At 36.8% G+C, this 23,945-nt stretch overlaps 1 protein-coding gene and 1 pseudogene across 2 annotated transcripts in view; one reads left to right on the forward strand and one right to left on the reverse strand.

The window, feature by feature from the left end:
• PTPRO (protein tyrosine phosphatase receptor type O) overlaps window positions 1-23,945 on the forward strand; it is a 229,785-nt gene that overhangs the window by 92,002 nt on the left and 113,838 nt on the right. The gene's annotated exons all lie outside the window — the stretch shown is intronic.
• On the reverse strand, window positions 19,324-19,683 carry LOC131766742 (PHD finger-like domain-containing protein 5A pseudogene; annotated as a pseudogene).

Below are 23,945 nucleotides of genomic sequence, written 5' to 3' on the forward strand. Positions count from 1 at the left end.
GTGAAAGTAAGGTGGAGTCTGAGAATCAGAAATTGGGTGAGGCGCAGTCATGGCAGGGCCATTGGTGCTCAAGGCACATGGCAGCCCAACGAAGCAGGCTTTGCCCTTGCTGCGCGTTCAGTTTCCCCGATTCTATTTTATATCTTGTAATTACAGAACATCAAAATTCCCATATTGGACAACCTCTTTTTTTAATCTGAAGAGGCTTTTTCCACTAGAGCATGAAGATGGAAATTTAAAAATGACATCGATTGATGCTTAAATATCCCACTCTTCTTAACATTTGAAAATGTTATATGATTATGATTTAAGTAAACATGGATCCATTACTGTGGAATCAAGTGGTAATTATCCATGAAATAAAAGAGAAGTACTTAAGTAAATATTCATTCATCATTTACAAAGATTAAGTCCCTAATATAAAAATAATAACTAAAGAAATAAACTAGTGATGGCCTGGGTGCTTGGAAAGATTGTAATCTCTTAGGAGATATGCAGGCAGAATGATAAAACAAGTCAGGAGGTGGTGATCAACCCATAGTTAATATAGAGAGACCAAAAAATAATCCTTGCGTGAAAGAGGGGACTTGGTACCTCTTCTGAGAAGCTAAGGAAGATATCCTAGAAGAGAAGACATCTGAGCTGAGTCTTGAAGGATGCAGAGAATATTCCCAGATGAAGAAACAGAAGCAGGACATTTCAGGCAGAGGAAATATCAACAGGTGGTCAGGAGATGTGTGAAATACTCAGGGAACGGTTACAAGGACAAAGCGGTTCAAGTGTAAAGGTGAAGGTGAGCTGGGGCCCCGCTGTGCGGGACATTTGATGGGGATGATTGTCACCCCACAGGCCACCTGGTCTCACCTGGGAGGCTAGAAAGATGTCCCTCTTCTCCTTCAAGCATCAAGTGCTTTCTTCCTTCAGCTGTGGTTATTTTAAGACTCTGTGTTTTCCCAATTACTAGAAGTTACATTAAGATTGAGCCACTTGACTTTCATTTTTCTTTGCTTTATACTTTTCACCTATTTTTCTCATAATTTGTTGTAGTTTGCTTTTTGACTTGCTTTTGCAAGTAGTCCCCTTTTGTCATTTTTATGTGGTTCTTATACTTGTACAATATTTTGCTTGTTTTGTTATTTTGTGTATGATTTTACTCCCATACACAAGCTTTATTTTTTAAGTTTAGTTAACAAACACATGTGTACCAGATATTTTTCTAACATGCCTTAAAAATGTTAACACATGTAATCCTCATAACAGTCCTATGGGGAAAGTATTAATATTTTCAAATGACGAGCAAGGAAACTGAGCCATAATATGAGAGGTTTCACAACTTGTTAGTAGGTCTGAGTCCAGGAAATACTCCATAGCCCATACTCTGAGCCCATGCTAAGCAACTTTCTTTAAAATGTGACCCTCTGGGGTTTTTTTGTTTTTGTTTTTTTAAAATAATACCTATGCTTTGCATCTCATTAAACAACTTTACAACTCAGACATTATAAAAATTACTTCCTAGACATTCTTATAATAATTTTATGGTACTGTAACTTTTTAGTTTAAATTCTGTAACTTTTTAGTTTAAAACTTTAATCAATTTGCTATTCATTATTTTGCACAATTTGAGTTAGCAACGTTCTTTTCCCCTCATCTTTTATTGTAGTAGCCACTATTTCCCTCACTGATTTGAAATGATAAATTTATTCTAAGATAACATTTTATATATTCATGGATTATTTTTGTAGATCCTAATTCTATTTCATTGTTCAATGTGTTCACTTCTTTTTTAATACCATATTGTCCAGATTACTGTAAACTTATAGCATTGATGCTGATAAATGTTAAGTAAGTGTCCTCTTTTTTCAAAGTATTTATCACTCTTCTCAGGCATTTACTCCTCCAAAGAAATATATAAAATCAGGCTTCTAAGTTCTATAATAGTTTGTTTGTTTGTTTGTTTTTTGTAAGAGGATGGATTTTGACTTGAGATGCAATTAACTTTAACTTGAAGAAAACTGTGTCAAAATAATTATCTCTTTCACGCTAGAATATGATGTATCTTTTCATTTATTAAAGTCTTTCTTACACTTCACTCCATTTTTAGAGTTTTATTCTTAAAGGTCTCACACATTATTTGCTAGGCTTATTTCTAAGTATTTTTTCATTGTTTTCCATGTTTAATGAGATCTCAAATTCCATTAGAATTTCTAATTAGATCCTGCTGATATATAGAAAAATGATTAATGTTTGCATGTCTTTCTTATATATAATTGCTATATTATATTAAATTCTTGTATTAGTTCTAGTAGTTTTTAAATTAGTTATCTTGAAATTTTTCTTAGACAGTCATACCCATGAAAATTGTTATCTTTATCTCTTCCTTTGCAATATTTACATTTTTTTATTGTATTGTCTTGTTTTGTATATATGTATGTATATAATGAAAACTGTTGGTAATAATATTCTTAATTTTATAGTTCCTGGCTTTAATGAAAATACTTCCAGTGTTTCCTCATTAGAATGTTCCTACATAGAATTTTGATTTTTATTCCTAGACTAGTTTAATTCACCCTGACATTTAAATGGTACTTCAGCTAGTACAGGACTATAGTTCCCTAATCCTTTGTCTCAATTTTCCAGCATCTTTCCAAACCTAGGATCCTGTGTTTCAGAGAAGAAGGTTGATGCCAATATAAGAGTCATTCCATTGTGGTCACATGTTATGGTTCTCCACTCCTTTCCTTGTTCATGTATAGAATTGTCTTCATCCTTGGAGTTCAAAGATTCCATCTCAATTTCATCTAAATGTACATAGATTTGGATTTAGGGTGGCTAGACAAAATACCAGATACCCTTAAATGAATAAAAACTGTCTCAATTGTATGTACTGTTATTTGCTAAATCTGACAGTCCTTACAGGCTATTTACAGTTGTTGTTATTATTATTGTTATTATTACTTTATTAGTTTGACACTTAGTGGGCCTTTTTAAACTACAGTCTTTTCTTCAGCTCAGAGAAATATATTTTTATTATTCCTTTGATGCTTTGTACTAGGTCAGAAAACTGATTCTTGAAATAATTATGTATATTGAACATTGTGCCACCTTTATCCCTTAGGCAAGCTGTTCTTAATTTGGTTATCTGCCTTCAGCTCTTAGATGATCACATGACAGAACAGGAATAAAAATTGTGGGTTTTATTTTCTCCTTTATTCTCTCCATTGTTGTTTTCTGGAAAGACTGATACTGGAAATCCTGATCTATCCTCTATTTCTCATAACTTACTTATTAATTTTTTATATTCTTGTCTTTTATGACATGTTTGGGAAAATGTCTTCAGCCAAATTAATTTTATTATTTATACCTTTTGTTAAATTTTTAAATTTTAACAACCATGGTTTTAATTTCTAGGAATTTTTCTTGATCTCTATCTCAATTTATCATTGATCTATGACTTTTTAAGTTCTTTCCTGTTGTTGCATTATCTTGGGTTCCTCTACGGTTAGTTCTGTTTGATCAGCATTCTCCTTTGACATGAAAGTGTTGATTTTCTCAAAAACAAGGTCTGATGACCTTTGGTTGCCCATTCTTATTTACATACTTTCACGTTTATAAATGAAGGATTGGGCTTATCAATAAGTAACAACAGTGGTCTTCTCAATAGTTGTAAAAGTCTGTTTTTTTGATAGTCCTCTCCCTGAAGAGTAGAGGAAACTTGAGGTCTCTGGGAATAAGGTCTGGGCATCCTGACCTTCCTTTGTTATGCAAGCAGGTGGAGGCAGAAAAGCTGGACATCTTCACAATTGTCAAAACAGAAGATGTGGTATATATATATGTATATACAATGGAATACTACTCAGCCATAAAAAAGAACAAAATTTTGCTATTTGCACCAACATGGATGGAGTTGGAGGGTATTATGTTAAGTGAACTAAGTCAGACAGAGGAAGACATTCTGTACGGTGTCACTTTTATGTGGAATCTAAAATATACAACAAACTAGTGAATATAACAAAAAAGAAACAGACTCAATGATACAGAGAAAAAACTAGTGGTTACTAGTGTGGGGGGAAGGGGCAATGTAAGGATGGCTAAGTGGAAGATACTAAACTATTGGATGTAAGATAGGCTCAAGGATGTGTTGTACAACATGGGGGCCATAGCCAGTACTTTATAATAACTGTAAATGGAAAATAAACTTTAAAAAATTTTTTTAATTAAAAATAACAACAAAAAAAGTAGGAGGGCTTGAGGCAGAGAGCAACATGACCAGTTTTATATATTGAAAAGATTGTCTGAATACAATGTAGAGAAAAACTGAAAGGGTATAAGAAGAAAATACAGAAATTTCATTACTCCAGACATCCAGGCAAAATAAGAGAGAGGGAAATGAAGGTGGAATTGAGAGATAAAAAGAATAGGACTTGATAATTTTGATATGACAAGAGAGTGCGAGGGTGAGAGAGGATTTGGAGGTGACTCCCATGTTACATTTCCAGATTGTGCAAAGGATGGATGGAGGACCATCTTCTGAAACAGGGGAAAACTAAATAAAGGTTAGGTTGAGGAGCAAGGTTTAGTTTGCTTTAAAAACCTTGAGTTTGAACTGTCTTTCAGACATTCAAGTAGGTATTTCAAGAAGGCAGTTAAATATACAGGTCTGGAGCGCAGAGGAAATACCAAGGCTAGAGAAACAGATTTGAGCATTTTCAGCACAGATGGTTGGTAACTAAACCACAACCCTGGATGAGATCACCAGCAAAGACAGTGGAGAGGAGAAAAAATAAGAATCTAGGACACGGGGGAATTTTTGGTGGTCCATTGCTTAGAAGTCTGTTCTTTCACTGCCAAGGGCTTGGGTTCAATCCCTGGTCGGGGAACTAAAATCCCACAGGCCAAAGATGCAGCCAAAAAAGAAGAATCTAGGACATGAATATAAAAAACTGGCAGGAGGAGGATGGCAGAGAGAGGCAAAGGAGACTGAGGAGGGGCTGGGCAGGTAGATGCTACGTGAGGAGTTTGTGGTGAGATAGAAGCCCATCAGGGAGCACTCAAGGGCATTAAAGACAGTCAGGCTCTATAGAGGAGTCAAAGAAGATAAGGACAGAAAGTGAAATTTCAGGCTATAGAAGGGTTCTGAAATGTTACTGCGAGGATAAGCTGTAACAAATACCTCTTCAAGTCAGTGATATGTGTGTTGTGCATTAATATCTGGACCACTCTGAAGCCAAACTCTCAAATGATCCTAGTAAAGATTTAGCTTTGTTGGGACCAGCATTTCCATAGAATATATGGAAATGGTAGAGTCATTCGTTTCTTAATACTGTACCCGATACTTTGATGTTAACCTCAATTAAAAAATGTTTATTCAATTTGTGAACTTCCAGTCACTCAAGGGACAAAATGGTTACTTACCGTTTCCAGTCCTAGGGTGAGTTGCCCTGGATACTTGGTCCAGGAGTCCGTAGTTCGTCCTTGATAAAAAAAAAAAAAAAAAAAAAAAAAGAGTGGGTATTTCCCTCAGGGACACTGCAGGATATCACAATATTAGACTCTAAAAACCAGAATTGTGGCCAAATGAGGCTTTCTTTAGTTTCCAAAAGAATGGAGCTGGGTTTGAGAGAGGGTTACATTGAATGACACCCCTCATCCTCGATTCATTCATTATTTTACTCACATTGGAAGAATGTGCCTTCAAAAATTGTACCTTTGGGAAAGCCATCCACTTAATCATTTCTCTCCACCCAAAATATCATGAAGTATTTCATTTTTCACTCACTTCACTTCTTCAAAGCTCTTACAATAAGGTGCTGTGTGAAATTATCTCTTTTTGTAATTAAAATATTTTACTGGGTGATCAACCTAACTGCTAAACTACAAGGGACCTATGGTTATTTTAAGAGGCAATTATCAATGTAATGGTTCTAATCCTTATTGTAGTTCAATGAAATATGTTTTATATGCATGCAACTACAAAAGCAAATGAAAAAATTTCAGATGTTTTTCAAAGGGATTATTTACTCTTGTATTTGGCTTTTTAGTTTAGAAAAAATATTAATATTAGAAAAACTTTGTGCCAGGTTTTGGAATTATAACAAAAAGGATCATATATCATTTCAAAAACTAGTTACTAATGTTTAATAATTTATTTTACTGTATAGCACAGGGAATTATATTCAATATCTTATAATAACCTATAATTGAATATAATCTGAAAAGAAAACTGAATCACTTTGCTGTACACCTGAAACTAACACAATACTGTAAATCAGCTATATTTCAATTTTTAAAAATTTCTTTTGAACCTGCATTCTCATCCTAGAGGAACATGCCTCATCTCTCTCCATACATATGCTGCATTTTACCACATGGCAATCTTAGCTAATATTCCCTGACCACTCAAGCATCTTTAGTTTGTTTAAATTAGTGTTCATTGTGATCTTCAGCTCAGCAGCTTATTTTTTTTCTTTTTTCAGGACAAAATGTTATCCTGTATCTTATCCGAAGCTCTCTGTCCATTTGCTGAATATATACTTGGTCTCTGGGTCACAGTGCAGCCATTGAATTTCCTTTGTGTTCCTGATCACAGGTCCTTTTTACCCAGTATGCACAAAAATTGCATATTTTAAAATGAGTAGTCGAGTAAAATGTCCCTCAGAGAATTATTTCCATTATTTCTATTACAAATCTTATTAAATTTGCACAACTACAAGACACTTTAAACCATTTTCAAATTATCGCTTTATCAAATGAAAGCAGATATATACTCAGATGAAATTTCAAAACAATAGGAGTTATTGCAAAGAAGCTTTAGCAGCTGTGCTACAGGACACAGCTCCTGCTCTCACACTTCTCTCAAGTGTCTCTGTTGGCATAGCCCCTGAAGATACCAATGTCCCTAATTTCTCTCTAACTTAACTTGTATAAACATAGAAGATCTGATCAGATTATTCAGTCACTATCATATATGGAGCATCTCCCATAATCGTAATAAGTAGGCAGGAAGCTGAGATGGGATAATAGACCTTCCCACCTATCAGAGGATAAAAGTAATTGTAACTATCAAAATTATGACATACTTTCCAAAAGTATGTGAAATTAGCCATTCAAATAATGATTTATAAGGCATGGTTCTGTATGATTTAGGATGTTTTTACAAAACACAGTTTTCACCTATCTTGAAAACGAAAGCAAAGAAACCCCATAAACATTTTTGTGTAACTGACATAACGTATGAGTCATGCAGTCTCTGCTTGCTTAGTAATTTGTCATTCTTTCAAAAATAATTTATTTATTACTGTCAATCCTGATGTAGCTTTGCACCACACGGGATATAAATCTGTTGATCTTTTAGCATTTTGGCTAAGATTGACAGTAGCTTTTTAGTAAATGAATTCATAAAACATCTGCTTTCTCTTTGGCAATCTTCTAAAATGCCTCTTTATCTCTCAATTTTTCTCTTTCTCTATATTTCCCACTCTATATCACCACTTTTTCTTCTTCCTCCTGATTCTAAATATCTGAGAAAAGTTAGTGGGGAGTAATCAACTATCCAAAGTTAGAAGAAATAACCAGGCTCTAGTGATAAATGAATGGTGCAGTACCATGGAGAGCAGAGCACGTGCTTTCCAAAATACTAACCCATTCTCCCCCAAATTTTAGTTGCTATATTATTAAAAACATTCTTATTAGCCAGCCATTGGCTCAGACTGTGATTCCACACTGAGAAGTTCTAGTGCATCTAGCAAAATTGGTTTCACCTTTTGAACTATCTATGTTAAAGGAACAAGTCCCCTTCCCCCAATCTACATGGACCAATACATCCATCAAAAACAAACGTATGAAAAGTTAAATTAAGTTAAAGCAGATATATAAAATACAAGCTCCAATTTGTTTCTTATTATTGTTACATACTGTAACCAATTGTGATAAATGATTTCTATGTTTACCCTTAACTGACGTGCTTACTTTGTCACAGATGATTAATAAATAGTTATTACACTGGCATTGTCCCACAGACTAACCTTTGATTAGTAATTACTGAGGAGCATAGGACTTCTTGTCTCATTATGGGCTGTGCAGTTGGCAAACCCTATAAAGTTTCAAGCACCCCAAAGTGGAATACTATACAGCCACTTAAATAAAAACAGAGAATGTTTATTGATGTGCAGAGACTTTCCCACATGCTAATTTGTGAAAGCATGTTATAAAGAAGCACAATTCCATTTTTATTAAAGAATAGTAACATGGTAAAAGAGTCAGGAAATATGACAGTGGTTACCTCTGGGTGATGGATTTATGAGGGATTTTTTTTCCTTTTGTTGTTAACATTTTCTTTCCTGTATATCCTTAATTTTTATACCATGATTATATATTTTTTTATGAAAATAATGGGACTCATGGAAATGAATTATTATTTTTAAGTTGATCATTCACTCTATATTTTTGTATTTCAATTCATGGTCTATCACTGTGTCTCTATGTGCTTTGATAAGTGGCTGGTTTAGAGCCCCCATAAATAAAGTATACGGCCTTAGAATGTGAAAAAAAATGTAGGTACCCAAGAAGCATTTATTGTATGGAAGTGGAAGGGCTGACGTTATTTGGTTTTTATTTTCAAAGCATCCAGTTTCAAAGACATATTTTGTTAACTATCACAAATTTCATATGGCTTAACCTAACATTAAATCAAGTTATAGCTAAGTAAGATTTCCTCCCCCCTTTTCTAATGGACAATTAATTATGTGCCCATAACAAATGGATAATCTTTACTCTTATCTATTTTACAAAATGTATTTTGGTATCTCCATTCAGAAAAAAAAAAAAAAAGCTCCACTAAAATGATCCAATATGAACTGACACGAACAAGTTCTGCAAATTTCTGCTTGGTTTCTGCATTGTAAGTTATCTTCAATTAATTAATCCTTATCTCCCTAGGGTAGGCCTTTGACAGGTCTGGAACAAAACTCAGCCAAGTGTCAAAATAGGAGGGACAGAAACAGCTCAACTGAAACAATCTGCCAAATCCAACTTAGACGAATTTATTTCTTCTGGGACAGAGAGCACTTATGAAATTGATATTTGCAAAATAGAATTTGTAGCATATTGATAAAAAGTGCTAAATACACAGGTTTTTAAAATAGTGAATCACTTAGGACTCTAATGCCTCATTAATATGGCATTAATCTATTTAGAACAATGCACAATAGAGCCTACTTCCTCAGTAGATTATTCTAGTGTTCAATTTGTAAAGGAATAAATAATCCCAAACTTTTTTCTTAAACATTTGGGTTTTGTCTTTGAAGCCATATAAATTTTATGTTACTTGAGGTTTAAATTTTACTAATATGCCCACACGTCTGTAATTAAAGTCTCCTGGTCAGAGTAAAGGGAATTGTTAGAAGAAGTATAGTGAGAAAAACATGCTTTTTAAAACCTTCTAGTCCTCTCCAAAGAGATGGGGGCTAGAGGCCCCACAGAGCAGTAGCTGCTGAAACAGCTAAAATAATAGGAGAATCAGACAGCCCTCTCTATTTACTTGGAGCTCAAAGGCAAAGTAGGAATAGATCCCTTTAGGTGCCACCAAGATCCATCTCCTTGCTCCAGTTAAGAAAGACTCTCTAGTGTAAGCAAACTTGGAAAGAGCAGGCCAAGTTTTACTTCCCTCTTTTTTGTTATCGCCAGAAGACAAAAAAAAAGAAAGAAAAAAAAGCAACACCTGCAGGGATCCTACATTACTCATGCTTGGGGTCATTACCATGCATCATTTGTGCCCCCCTCCTTCCTGGCATGCTGGCTCACAGCGAGTGGCCCAACCTCCAGTGACTCCTTTGGTATTTGCTTCTTGCAGCCTACGTACAGCATATGAATCATCAAGCCCCCCAGCAGAGGACTGCCTGGAAAAAATAAGGTTTCAGTTAGAGAACCAGCCATATGGATGCATGGCTGACTCTCACCACGCAACTCTTACAGCAAGTGAAACAGGTTAACAACCAATGGCCATGCTTTTCTCTTTGTCAATGGATGTCTGGGGGGAAAGGCAGTAGAGCGTGTAAATGTCAATGTCAAAGAATGAATGTTCAGTTCCAAAACTGTGCATAAGTAAATCTGAAAAAAAAAAAAAGAATCACAGCAGCATCTTATTGCTCAATTCCAGCCCATTTACAGATAATAAAAAGGCAAAGCAATGCGAGTGAAAAGCAAGATATCAGACTCAGCAGGACTCTGCCACCTTGGCTTTGAATGCTGCCACATTTATGAGTTTAACTGTTTTACCACCAGCCTTCTACGATCTCACTTGATCAAGAAAGATGGCAAAGGTTTGGATGAGCAAGGCAGCACTGACCCAAAATTAGCTCTAGGAATAAGATAACGCACTCCGTGAGGAAGGAATTACTAAAGTTAAGGCCAGCTAATGAATTCCTGCTAGAATTCCCGATGGATGCATCCAAAAGTTGATTCTTGAATTAGCCACAAACCTATGCCTCATAACTGTTATTTGCCACACACACAAAAAGGATCCAGGACGCAGTTTTTGAGAGCTAAATTGCCGGCAACATAAGTGGGTTGCATCTTACTGTCTTCAAACAAAAAGGAACAATATAGGTATGTTGGATTGCTGGTTCTTTTGAAACTAAGCATTCAGTGTCTTCTGTCATGTTCATTTCAAAAGGATTGCCATTGATAAAAGAGAAATTGTGGACTTCATATCAGTCTTCTCAGGAAATATTTATTTCATTTTGAAGTATAATTCCAGTTGAGTAAACATTACTTCTGTTGTCGTTGAGATCGTGATTTCAGTTTTCAAAAATTCTAAATCGTGTTTACTTGTGGTGACTATAACAATAGAGTCACAAATCTGCAGCAATATTATAGCAATGTGGAACTGCTCTGAAACACATGACGTATAGCTCATCTCTTTAGCCTATAAGATAATGAAATGCCAAGCATTACATACATATGTACTTCCTCTGCTTAGTACATCCCAATGTAAATTGGTTACAGTTCATGTTTAAAGAAGGATGTTTTTTCTAATACTAGGAATTTTCCTTATGGAATCTTATTTTTTTTAATTGAAGTATAGTTGATATACAGTGTTGTGTTAATTTCTGCTGTCCAGCAAAGTGATTCAGTTATACATACATATATACTCTTTTTCATGTTCTTTTCCATTATTATTTATTACAAGATATTGAATATAGTTCCCTGTGTTACACAGTAGGACCTTGTTGTTTATCCATCCTATATATAATAGTTTGCATCTGCTAATCCCAAACTCCCAATCCAACCCTCTGCCGCGCCCGCCTTCCTTCCCCTTGGCAACCACAATTCTGTTCTCGATGTCTGTGAGTCTGTTTCTATTTCGTAATTTCATTTGTGTCATATTTTAGATTCCATATTAAGCGATATCATATGGTATTTGTCTTTCTCTTTCTGACTTACTTAGTATGATAATCTCTAGGTCCATCCGTGTAGCTGCAAATGGCATCATTTCATTTTTTTTTTAAAGCTGAGTAATATGGAATCTTATTTAAAAGAATCCATCCAGTGTTATAGTTTTGCCTATTCTATTTTCCCCTGTCTAGCAAAATGCACTGATTATAAAGAAAGGGTGGCAAAGAATAGGGAATTGACATAACCTATATGGATTATAGGAAGGCCTTATACAGTAGGTTCTATAAAACACTTGTTGAATAGTTTCTGGCTCACAATGTTCAAATTCTTAGCCTGGCATTCAAGACTTTTCTTCATTTGCTTTAATCTAGCCTTTTTCCTTGTCTCTCATTGCTTCTTCTCACGTGCCACGTGCTACCACTGAGTAAAACTTTTGAACTTAATCGGGTTCTGTACTTAATACTGTCTACCTCTAACAAATTTTCCTCACCATTTTCACTAGCCCAAGGGATCAGACTCATTATTTCCAAGGTCCCTTTAAATTTTGAATTTAATGACATGATTCAAGGAAATACCACTTCCTATGTGTAACATTCTTTGATTGCCCCAGCTGAATATTATCTCTTGGTTTGTTCCCTGCTCTTATTGATCATGTCTTCTTCCAAATGTTGTATATCTGTGTCCATGTCTTATGTCCCCTGCTGTATTTGCAAATTCTCTGAGCAATGCTGCATGACAGTATTCTGCATTCAGGATATTTCCTCTAATTACATATTGAATTACAGTGAATTACTAAGCAGCACCCCTGACAATGCAGGAGTTTTATACTGTAGTTTTTTTCTCTCCTGGGTGTTAGAAACCCTCAGCCAGAAGTAGCTGAGCTTTCTCCCCAAGGTAATTAAGATTCTCTCCTGCCTTTGTCATCTCAGTTTCATCCTGTGATTATTTGGCCGTAATGACGTGACTGCTTTACAGAAGACTTGATGTTATATCAAGTGCACAAATTTTGTCTTTTTGTCTATAATTGTGCAATTTCATTCTTAAAGTACAAGCTTTCTGCCTTTGCTGCATGGAGTTCATCACCTCTACCTGCTGCTCTTTCTAGATTTAAATCTGATGTGACACAACCCATAGAAACCCGGAAATATACAGATGCAACACTCTTTTCTAACTCTTTCATAGACCATTTCCGTGCGAAAAGAATCACATTTAACTGCCTGATATGGAAGTTGCTTCATGAATTTTGCAGACCTGGGGTGAGAAAAAGAATATTTAGATCCAAGGCTTGAAAGATTCACCCACACAGTTTTCAAACACACATTCCTCCAAGTCTTTTGAACACCTACTGTGTAACATACAATTTCCAGGTGTATTATGTCATTATCATCTCTGAGTTATTCTAAACATAAAGTTGACAAAAACTGAAGCTTAAAAATAAAATCGAGTGAAACCAAGGCCCGTAATCTTTAGTAGGTTAACCTAGATCATAAAGCTAAGTAACAGGATTTCAACTCAGGTATCTAATGCAGAGTTCAGTGCTCCCAGGAGGACACCCAGGGTGTCAAGCAGATGTGTCAACTGTGGTAGCGTATGGCTAGTGCTTCTCCTGGTTCATTTAAAGCCTCTGAGCCTCATCTTTGTGTTACCCCAGTGGTAAAAGCCACCTCTTCTGAAGACGGCTCCACAATGGTTTATCAGCAAATTATCTTGTCCACTGGGTCACCTGTTTTCACACTGCCAATGCCTCCTGGTTAGAGGGACTGACTTGCTTAAGACTCGGCTTATCCTAGATGGCTCGAGACCTTGCTGATTAACCATTCATGCCTTCAACCTGTGAGTAAAAACTTTGAAAAGTAAGGCTTTGCTACTCAAAGTGTGTTTTATGAACCAAGAGCATTAGAACCACCTGGGAGCTTATTAGAAATGCAGATGCTTGGGTCCATCCCAGACCACCTGAATTCATATTCCTTTGAATTTTGAGAAGCCCTACCAAGGCACTATATACATTGAAGTTATTTCTCTTACGATATAATAATTTTTGGTATGTTTGTGACTAAATGCAGTGAAAAAATTCTCAATTTTTTGTTTTTAATTTGATCGTTTGGTATCAAAAAATGATAAACTCTGCAGGCAGTCTCCATTTCCCCTTGGAAAGTAATCACTTGTATACAACAATTGCCTCCACTCTGCCCACTCATCTAAGAGCCAAATTTGCCTTGTATCTCTACAGAAAGTCCACTTAAGGAAGCTTTATTTCTTATGGCAGAAATGGAAAAAAAAAATTAATTGATTTGGTAGGTTTGGGAGGACAAAATATCATCATGGAAATATCACTGGAGTGGGTTCAAGAAGGTCTGCATTCGACAGGAGTCTTCCTCTAACCAGGCAGTTACCCCTGGGCAGGCCCCTTCCCACTTCCTGGCCTTGGGTTTCCTCATCTGTATTAAGGAGTTTGGACAACAGAATCTCCAAGGCTCCTTCGTACTCCGACAGCCTGTTGGGACTTTACTGATACTTCCTTAGTAGATTTCTCATTGCCACCCTAGTGTCTTTCTTCACTGCCAAGTCCAGATAAGCCTTGCTTATTGCCACAGCCTTCTAACTGGTCTCTTGCTTCATTTTGTCCGCTCCCCATGCGAGCTCCGTACCACTGCTAGTTCCTTTGCTCTCAAAAGAAAATCGAATCATGGCCTTCTGATGCTGAGAACGCTTCATGGGTCCCAAACACCTGGACATGACCTGCAAGTCCCTTCCTGCTCCTTAAAGATGCTGTGCTGTCCTCTGTCCCTAAACACACGGCTCCTCCCAGCCCCTCTTGCCTGAAATGTCCCCTACACTCCAGCCTGTTGACCACTGAGTCTTGATAATCTTTCAAGCATCAATTTCACCATCACTCAGTAAGGTGTTCTTGCTACCAGAGTACATTGTGCATCTCATCATCATATTTGATGCTTCTTACTGTTATTGCTCATCTAGAATTAATCTTTGTGAGGGTGAACAAGTCTCCCTTGCTCGTAATTGTGCTCTTGTAACCAACACCAAGTAAGCATTACAAATTATTATTTGAATTCCATCCTCTGCTTCCTAGTTATTGATAAACTAATAATAGTAAACTCTAAATATTGCTTTAAGGATTAAGCACGATTGATCTAAAATGCCTAGAACAAACCCTGGCATACATTAGGTATTTAATATATGCTAGCTATTACTATTGTTTCTATTCTTTTCTCTCTTTAATTATAGCAGTTAGTACAGGCTTAACTGTAATTACCTGATAAGTAAAAATCTCTTTTTCATTTTGAGTGCTAAAGGGAATACACAAAGAAGTAGATGCATTCACCTAAATAAATGCATCAAGTTAGTGTTTTCCTTATTCCAGTGAAACAGAAAAATCATACTGTTATGTACTAAATATATATAATTAATCATATCCATTGTAAATTATGCAGCAATGTATTTGGAAAATACGGTATTGAATTATCACAAAGTATTAGTAAATTCTTCCAGTAAATGTTCCATGATTTGTTCCCTTGAAGCTTAAGCTAATGGAAAAGGCTTGAGAGAAATTATCATTTTGATAGGAATGAAAACAGATCCTGGATACTTATGACCTAAAAGGAAATCTGGCATGCATCTCTTAATATTCTTAGAAATTACTCATAGGTTCAGCTTTTATTAATTCATAACTCTTTGAAGTTATGAATTGAAAGGGGTCCTGAAGTCCAATCTCCCATCCAATATTTGAATCTCTATGGCACCATCTTAGCCAAGTGGATGGATGGCCTCCGCATGGGCAGTTAGATGATTAAATCTCTATTAGTTTCCATAGCAACATATGATTTATTAATGATACATCCATGAGTCTTTAAGAATATATTATCTGTAAGTCAGAAACAAATTATAACACAGTCATAGGAGAAAAAACACAAAGTGGAAGGTAGATAAGGAAACAATTGAGATATTAATGAAAATTTAGTTTGATTTTTTTCTCTATCAGATACTAAATAAGAACACAGATAGAGTCATGACCAGCAAAGATACAAAATGTCAGTCTTATTCTGCCACTGTGTTATTGTTCATTGTTACTTATTCCCAGTTTACACCTTTTTTTCATTATCTCTCACCCATTATTTCTTTATATTCCTTTAGTCTTACCTCTGTGTCTAATTCCTGCTTTCTCACCACTTACCTCCTTGCCTCTCTCCTTAATATCTTTCTTAGTTTGGCCAAGTATTCTTTTATTTCTAAAGTACAGTAATATGACTTTGCCATAATAATACAGAAACTGAGCTGTAATAAGAAATACTCTGACACATAAGAATAGGCTGAAGAGACACAGTAAGAATATGTTGTTAAAGGCTCAGTAAAAATAAGACAGGTGGATGAATGGATAAATGGATGGATTTCAGTTTATAAATATTTATTAAGTTCCAAATAGCAAAGTACTCTGTTAGATTCTGTGATAGATAATAAGTGAGGTCTGATTCTCTGTCTTTAGGAGGTTAAAATCTACAGGAAACTTATACACAGAGCTAACCAAACACAGCACAAGACAGACCATGAGCAGTAGTAATATGAAGGGAGAAAACAATGGGGAAAAAAAGAGATCGAGAAGAAGGGAGAAGTGGAATATTATTCAAGGAGGAGGAAATAGAAATAGAGTAGTTAGCAAATGGAAAATTAATATTGATTATAAGTATTATATTTCAGGGTATTCAAGAAAGGAAAGGTGTGTTTCAGAACTTAAAGCACATGATATTAATGTTTTAAAAAATTATATGGATCTCGCATTCAGCCATGGCCTGGTAAAAGTATTGCATGCTATGACTTTATTAAGACTTTATTATGAATCAAATAAAAGCTTTGTAACTAAAGATCTTTTGTTTAACATAAATTGTGTAGATTAATGCAAATTGGCGTGAGGCACTTGTATCGGGCCACCTATAACAGCTGCTGCCTTTATGAACAGAAACTAAAATAGTAAGAAAAGCTACAGAAAGAGGTTTAAACATTTCTGACAGAATCCTATGAAAAAAATTCATGTTTACCATTAGATTCTGTACCATCAAAATGTTCCAATGGTAAAAACCCCCTTTTAAAATTATTTCAAGCATTTCTGTTTTTCACCTTTTAAATTACGTCTTGTACAGGGCAATAAGAAACTATTTCATGATGAAATGCCAATTAACAACAAGTTCAGTACGTCAAGTAAAAGTAATGATATTTCCTCACCAAATACCACAGCATGACTTATAGAAATGCCATCCTTTCCCAAAGAATGGAACCCTTTCATTTGGTGCAGTAAATTGCATACTGTCTTTTTACAGCTGTTCCCAAAGACAAAGATATTTTTGAGCTTCATTTATAAAACATAAATATCAGATTGTTGTTCCAGCCTTCTTGTAATTCAAAATAGCATCAATGCTGGCTGAACATTATTCATGCAGTGAATTAAGAAATGGTGACAATTTAAAGTTAACATTGTGAAATGAAGATGAATATGTAAAATATTAACCTCAAACGGTTTAAGTAGATGTTATGAATACTTAAAGTGAGGAGAGCAGGATCTTGGTAAAAGAGCCTTTTGAAATTATTTCCACTTCTTACTGTAAGGGCAATCTGCCTGTTACTAGATTCGTGTGATCTCATGTACAGAGTGATGTGTTCTGGGAGAGATTTAGATAGAGGGCTGTGGATTACAGGAAGAGACTGATTCTGTCTGAGATGGTCACAAAGAGGTCTCGAAGAAGGTGGTATTTGATAGAGATACGGTGCCGGAATTGGATATTCGAAGTGAGGGAAGGGATATTTCAGGCAGAAGGAATATATCAGTAGGACAAAAGAGGCAAGAAAGCCCCTAGGCAAATGGAATGGGGAGTTTGACTGGTCTGTGAGGTTCATGGAGTTCTTGACAGAGAAACAGTGACAGATCAGATGAGATGGTAAATGAGGGACAGACTGTGAAAGGCTTTAAGGGTCACACTAAAGAATCTGGTTTTTATTGGCTAGTGAATAATAAGCTCAGTGATATTTTTCCCCAGGGTTTTAAGCCCAGAACATTCACATGACCAGAACTGTGCTGTTTATTGGGCGTTTAGAATGCACTCAGCTGTGCCAGGTAATTTACAAACATTATCCGATATGGTCATCACAAAAGCATAGTTAAAGGAAGTAGTAACCCCATTTTACAGATGAGAAAACTGTCTCAGAGAGGCTATATAACTTGCCTTTGTTCAACAATCTAATAAGACAAATGTTTACCCTAAATGATATGCTCCTTGCTCTTCATAATTCTGTTTCCATAATCCTATTGGTTTTTCAAGGCTGTAATTGTGTAATTCTCTTACTCTTAATAATTTGGTATTTTGAAGAAAGGAGAAATAGGAGAGAGTTAGGCTTGTTTAGAAGCTATTTTACTATGAGAAGAAAAAATAATATTTCTAATTGAATTATATCTATAACTAGTTCAAGTAACAGCAAATCTGAGCTACCACTGTTCCTGAAAAATACACGTTGAAAAATTGCATGATTATCATTTTAGAGTTTTATTATGATGTTGAGGGTTCTTACACAAGTGAAAACTTAAATTTCTTTTATTATCTATTCAGTTTCTAATGATATTCAGAAAGCTTTGCAATGCAGCTAACAAGAGCTCCCTTAGCCAGATTCATTAAGTGTAACTGCCATTTTTTAAACCATCAAAATTAAGCACTTAGTATGTGCAAGACATAAAATATGGCAAGTATCTTAATTCCATTTTTTTCATTTTAATCACAACAACATTGTAAGATAGGCATTCTTTTCCCATTTTCTAGACAAGGAAACTAAGGTTCCCTGAGGTCTCTATGGGGTAGTCCATATGTAATGGAACTGATACTTATGCTGAGCTCTATTTAAGTCACTATTCTTTCCACTACACCTGAATGTCCTGCAACTGCCCACACCATGTAATAAAGATGAGTGATCTTGAAGTGATGTTCATGCCACGTGGTTGCAGAGGAATGAAATAAAAGACAGTCTGTGGCACAAACGTGAAGTGGAGTGTCATGGTTATTGCGCAGACTTTGAACTCAGAGAAACATGGATTTAACTCTCGTGCCCACCACGTAAAAGCATGTGACCTTAGGCATGTTACGGAAGCTTTCTGAGGCTCAAGTACAAACTGGGGAAATGCAAATAATATCTATCTTAGAGGGCTGTTAAAAGGATTAAGCAGAGTAATGCCTAAAAAGTTCTTAACACAAAGTAGATTCTTTTTTTTTTTTTTTTTTTTCTGAATGAATCCCAGTACCTTTATTTTGAATCACAAATTCCTGGGTGACTAAAATTCCTAGAGTTAAAATTAAATTGGGAAGGGGCTGACTACCAGAAAATAAACACCTACTTTATGAATACAATAGCAACAGAAAGGGTTTCCAATTTTTAGAAGAAAAATAACATGAAGCAGCACCACCTGGTGGGTGTTACAAGACGAAATGCCCACATCGACTGTTCTGAGAGCCCCCACCGCACTGCAGGTGTTTCGTCAAGGACAGCTGCCATCAGAGCTGCTGCAAGGCCATGCTTCTCACTGCAGCTAGCCTCACAGCCAGCTCCTCAAACAGAAGACTGAAATGATATATCATTCCTGTTTTGGAAGCTTTTGGTGTACAGAACTTCTCGATGTGGATTAACACAGCCTTGCTTCTTGAATGTAAGGAATGCCATGAACCAATCTATTAAGTTGTCTGTGGTGCAGTCTGCCAGAGTGCTCTGCGAAGAATCTCTTTTTCCATTCCTACCATGGCTGGGTGAGAGGAGAGGAAAGGGTGGAAAGGTGCCAGTGTACTAATAAGCAATTCAGGTGATGCTCTGTCCTCCATTTCCTTTCTGTAGGCATTTCTTTTGGCAGCTGCAGCAGCTTGACGGGGGGGGGGGGGGGGGGGGGGGGAGGAGGAAGAGGCAGCCCACCAATCACCTCTTCTTGAAGCCATATTTTTTGCGTTCATAGAAGAGATCTGTCTTAGAGCTCCCCAAATTGACAATCTTTGGGCAACCATCTCTATCTTTCTCCTGGATGGTGCACTCCTTGCAATAATAGGCATCGGAAACCCCGGGGCCTCCACAGGTCACACAGCGTCCCTGGTAAGACCCATAGTTACATTCATCACATATGCGCACCAGGGTGCAGGGACACACACAGGAGTCACAGCTCACACACTTGCCGTCACATTTTCCACACAGTCTTCCAATGGCAACACCAGCCTGCTTGCGGCAAAAGATCAAGTCCGGGTGATGTTTAGCCATAGCTCCCTCTATACAAAGTCGATTCTTAATAAGAGTATAAGCGCTGTTAATAGTAGTAGCTGTGTTACCACGCTGCCGTATCTCCTCGATTCCCAGGGCTTCAGCTACCATCTCTTCTGCGATCTCTTCCAAGTGTTAGATCCAGACCTCTCGTCTGAATTCTGGATACATATGGCTCATAACCCACTTGGCCTGTGCACTTGGATATCCCACATGCATCTTATACTCGTTGTGTATCAAACTGAACTGAACTAATTATGCACATCACCTTCTTCCCACCCTGCTGATCTCTGCTTGCCTGCAGTCGTTTTCGTCTATGATTATGGTAATGTGTGAGTTTGTGTGTAAAATCAACCCCACAAGCAACCCACAACCAATCAAATTTCAAGTCACTAAGTTCTGCATTTCTATCTTTGCTCTACTTTTGTAGAACAAAAGTTCTACATTGCTCCTGACATCATGCTGTTCCCAGCTGCCATCATTTCTCTCCTAAAATAAGACCATAACACCCTACAACTGCCTGTCCTTTCCAACCAGCTCTCTGTACTGTAACCAGAAGGACCCTCCTACCCACCCTGAGACCTAAATGAAATTGGCTTTAAATCCGTTCCCATTTCCAGTGTTCAAATCCCCTTGGGATTTTTGTCAATTTGGAGGAGGTTTTCATTCTCACGATCTCCTCTTCCCTCAGGCATCCACCAACTTCTATGACGACCATTTCTGTGTCCTAACACGTGGATGTGAAACTCAGTCCCTTCCTCAAGTCACACGAATGAGCCACTCACACAAAACACGTGTGACTGTCACAAACATTAGTAAAGGTTGGGGTTTGGGGAGATGGAGAAACGTTTAGTATTCAAAATGCTAACCTCAAATGAAACATTAGGTTTCCCAGTTTTAAAATGCTCTTTGACCTCCTCATCATCTGGATATTTCTGCTGGCCGATCGCCCCTCCTGTATCCCAATATCACACCATCATGCTGGCTCTTCTCTCCATGTTTTTTTCCAGCCCCTCCTCTCTTATCTCTCTCCCTTACTTTCTGGAATAAGGCCATTCTTTTCTTTGTAACTGGAATACTAGTTTGACTGTCTTTTTGGTTTGTTTTTGTTCATTTGCCTAGATTCCTCTGCTCATACCTTTAGAGTGTGTCCTTCTATTCCAACTGGTTTGTTATCAAGTATTTTTTCATTAAAAGTTCCCCCAATAGGAATTTGGGAGCCAGAGGTTAACATAATAAGTGTTTTGCTTCTATTGCAGAATGCAAATCTGTTTCACTCCCCTGCTTAAGAACCTGTAAGTGGCTTCCCACTGCCTTGAGCAATAAGCCTCAACTTTTTTAGAAGGACTTAGAAAGTACCCTATGATCTAGTGTCCACTATTGACCATTCTGATGTTATTCTGGTTTCTCAAATACATGTGCTTTCTCCAGCTCTCAAATCTTCATATACACTGTTCTTCACAGATCATATTTTTTCTCTAAATCTTAGCCTGTACTTACCTGTATAGACTCTTACTTACTCTAGGTTAGATCCTGTTGCTAGGTCCTCTTTTATCATCATTCACTTCTTTACAATGCCTCTTCCACTTGTAATTATTTAATTTGGTATATTTCTTCTCTCCTGTTGTAGACTCCAAACACCACTGGAACCAGGACCAAATTTCTTTTCTTCACCATCGTATCTTCAGTACCAAGCATACAGCAGGCACTCCATTTTTAAAAAATTAATTTATTTATTTTTGGCTGCGTTGGGTCTTCGTTGCTGTGTGCAGGCTTTCTCTAGTTGCAGCGAGCGGGGGCTACTCTTCGTTGCGGTGCGCGGGCTTCTCATTGCAGTGGCTTCTCTTGTTGCAGAGCACGGGCTCTAGGCACACGGGCTTCAGTAGTTGTGGCGCACGGGCTTATTTGCTCTGTGGCATGTGGGATCTTTCCGGGCCAGGGCTGGAACCCATGTCCCTGCATTGGCAGGTGGATTCTTAACCACTGCGCCACCAATTTTTTTAAAACTACATGAAAGTACATATTGAGCAAAGCATGTGTGTAAAGTACAGCACTACATCTCCCTTGACTTCTGGGCTTTAATTTATCCGGCATGGAGGGATCAGTCCTCCAGGAAAATCAAAATCCCAGTGATGGTGGAGGACACAGGAAACAGGAAACAATTTGCTTTAAAGATCTGTAATTTCGGTTGTTGACAATGCTAGCTCAACGAGGAGGGGAGTTAGAGGGCACTGCTTACAAAAGGTCACAAGGATCGCATCTAAATATGCTGTGAACTATGTGTTGCATAAGCAGAAGGCACTCTTTGTCAACTATCCTCAGGATTTAATTAACTGGTGTCACAGTTGGAGAGACACTTCATGCCTGTGGGGAAATTCAACTGAACTCATTAATTCTTAAATAACTGATTAGCACCATTATCTTTCTATAAGTGGGACAGCTACATTTTTACAAGCATCTTTCTGAGGTAAAACCACTTAAAAACCATAAATACTGTTAGGGATAGAGAAGCGGGGTAGAGAATTTAAAAATTCAGGCAAAATAATGTTTGTCAGTGCTTTATGTTGAAGTAACACTTGTTGTTGAAAATAACACTTATTTCACAGAATTGACCTGTCAGAGACCCCTATTTTTCATAACATATTAAGCCAGAAGAATGTCACACATTTTCAGAATTTGCCTGATCACTGGACTGTCAAGAGCAGATGTATGTGATGGCTTCCTGGATGGTGGACCCACCTCCTCCTGAGTCAATCATCAACCAGGCAGCTTCATAGGTCTCTAAACTCGTCACCATAGAAGGTTCCAGAAAATGTTCCCATGGTAACCTTCAGTCAAACAGGTTAGCTCAGGCTGTCTCACACAGGTGTAATAATAGAAAAAGAAACTCTTTCATGATGCCACAAAAAAGGGTAATATTGATTATTGAATAAGTAGACTGAAAGTCAGAGTGGTTATGGAACCATTTATGAACTATGGTGTTAGTGTCCTAAAATGATACATCTTCTAAAATTTACATGTCCCAGAGAGAATCAAGGAGAAAAATAGGTCATAAATACTGTAGCAATAATTAGCTATTGTTTTTGGAGGCTCTACTAAATATCATGTGTTCAACTGGGTAATGTACACATATAATCTCACTTCCCCCCACCAAAACCTGGTCATAATAGGTTTTAGCTTTTCCATAATTTACCTGAAGCAAAGGAGGCTCAAAGAATTAAAATGAGAGACTACCACTCAAGTGAGATTTGAACCCACGTTGGCCTACCTCCAAAATTTCTTTTTATCTCCCAAACTGCTTTTTTTCATGATATCACACTTTTTGAGCATCTCTCAAGCATAATCTAGAGGAATAAGTCATCGTTTGTGCTGAGAGAGTTCACCACCAATTAAGGACAGGTATGAAAGGTAGCATTTGGGCTACCTTTGTGCCTCAGTGTTTTCATCTGTGAAGTGAGATAATAACTTAATGGGAGGCTCTGAGGATGAAATGAAAAAATGTATTTTAAAACATTTTATAAAATATAAAATGTGATATGTGGCTATTGTTATTATCCTACATATCACATAAAATCTTGGCATATCTCCTCAGCCTAAGTTTCTTTCCACTTTAAAAATGCCAGGTTGAATTCTTTCCTCAAGCTTGTTCTCTTTGATCTCCTAAATTAAGAGCTCCACAGAGCTTCTACCCCAGGTCCATACTGACAGTCAGGAAATAATTACTGCATTAGTATATATAATAAAATGCTATTTTACACACACTTGTGCATACACACGGCAACTTGCTAAGGAAATATTATTAGTATTTATTTTAAATTAATGCTTAATGGGTAAAAATTGACTTATCATTCTGCATTCTGGTTGGGCAGAGCAGAGTAAGATTGAAAGCTGAAGGTGCAAAGATAATCTATTTAATCAGGAAATGGCAAATGCAACAAATTCAAGGGTTGTAACCCAGTAACCTACGGGCTGAGACTGGCCTGCAAATGTGTTTGCTTTTTTTTTTTTTTTTTTGATATAGCACCTTTTATTTATTTGTAACTAAACTATTTACAATATAATCAATGCCCATGAATCTATTATGACCCCAAGACAAAGCTAATATGAACATTCTTGGACATGTTTTTTGGAACACATATACGTTCATTTCTGCTGAGCCTATATCTAGAACTAGAATTGCTGGGTCATGTGTTATGTAAATATTCAGCTTTAGTAGATATTGCCAGTTTTCCAAAATGCTTAAGCTAATTTACACTACCGCCAGCAGT

The sequence above is a fragment of the Kogia breviceps genome, chromosome 12, assembly GCF_026419965.1.
Source record: "Kogia breviceps isolate mKogBre1 chromosome 12, mKogBre1 haplotype 1, whole genome shotgun sequence".
Taxonomy (NCBI): Eukaryota; Metazoa; Chordata; class Mammalia; order Artiodactyla; family Physeteridae; genus Kogia; species Kogia breviceps.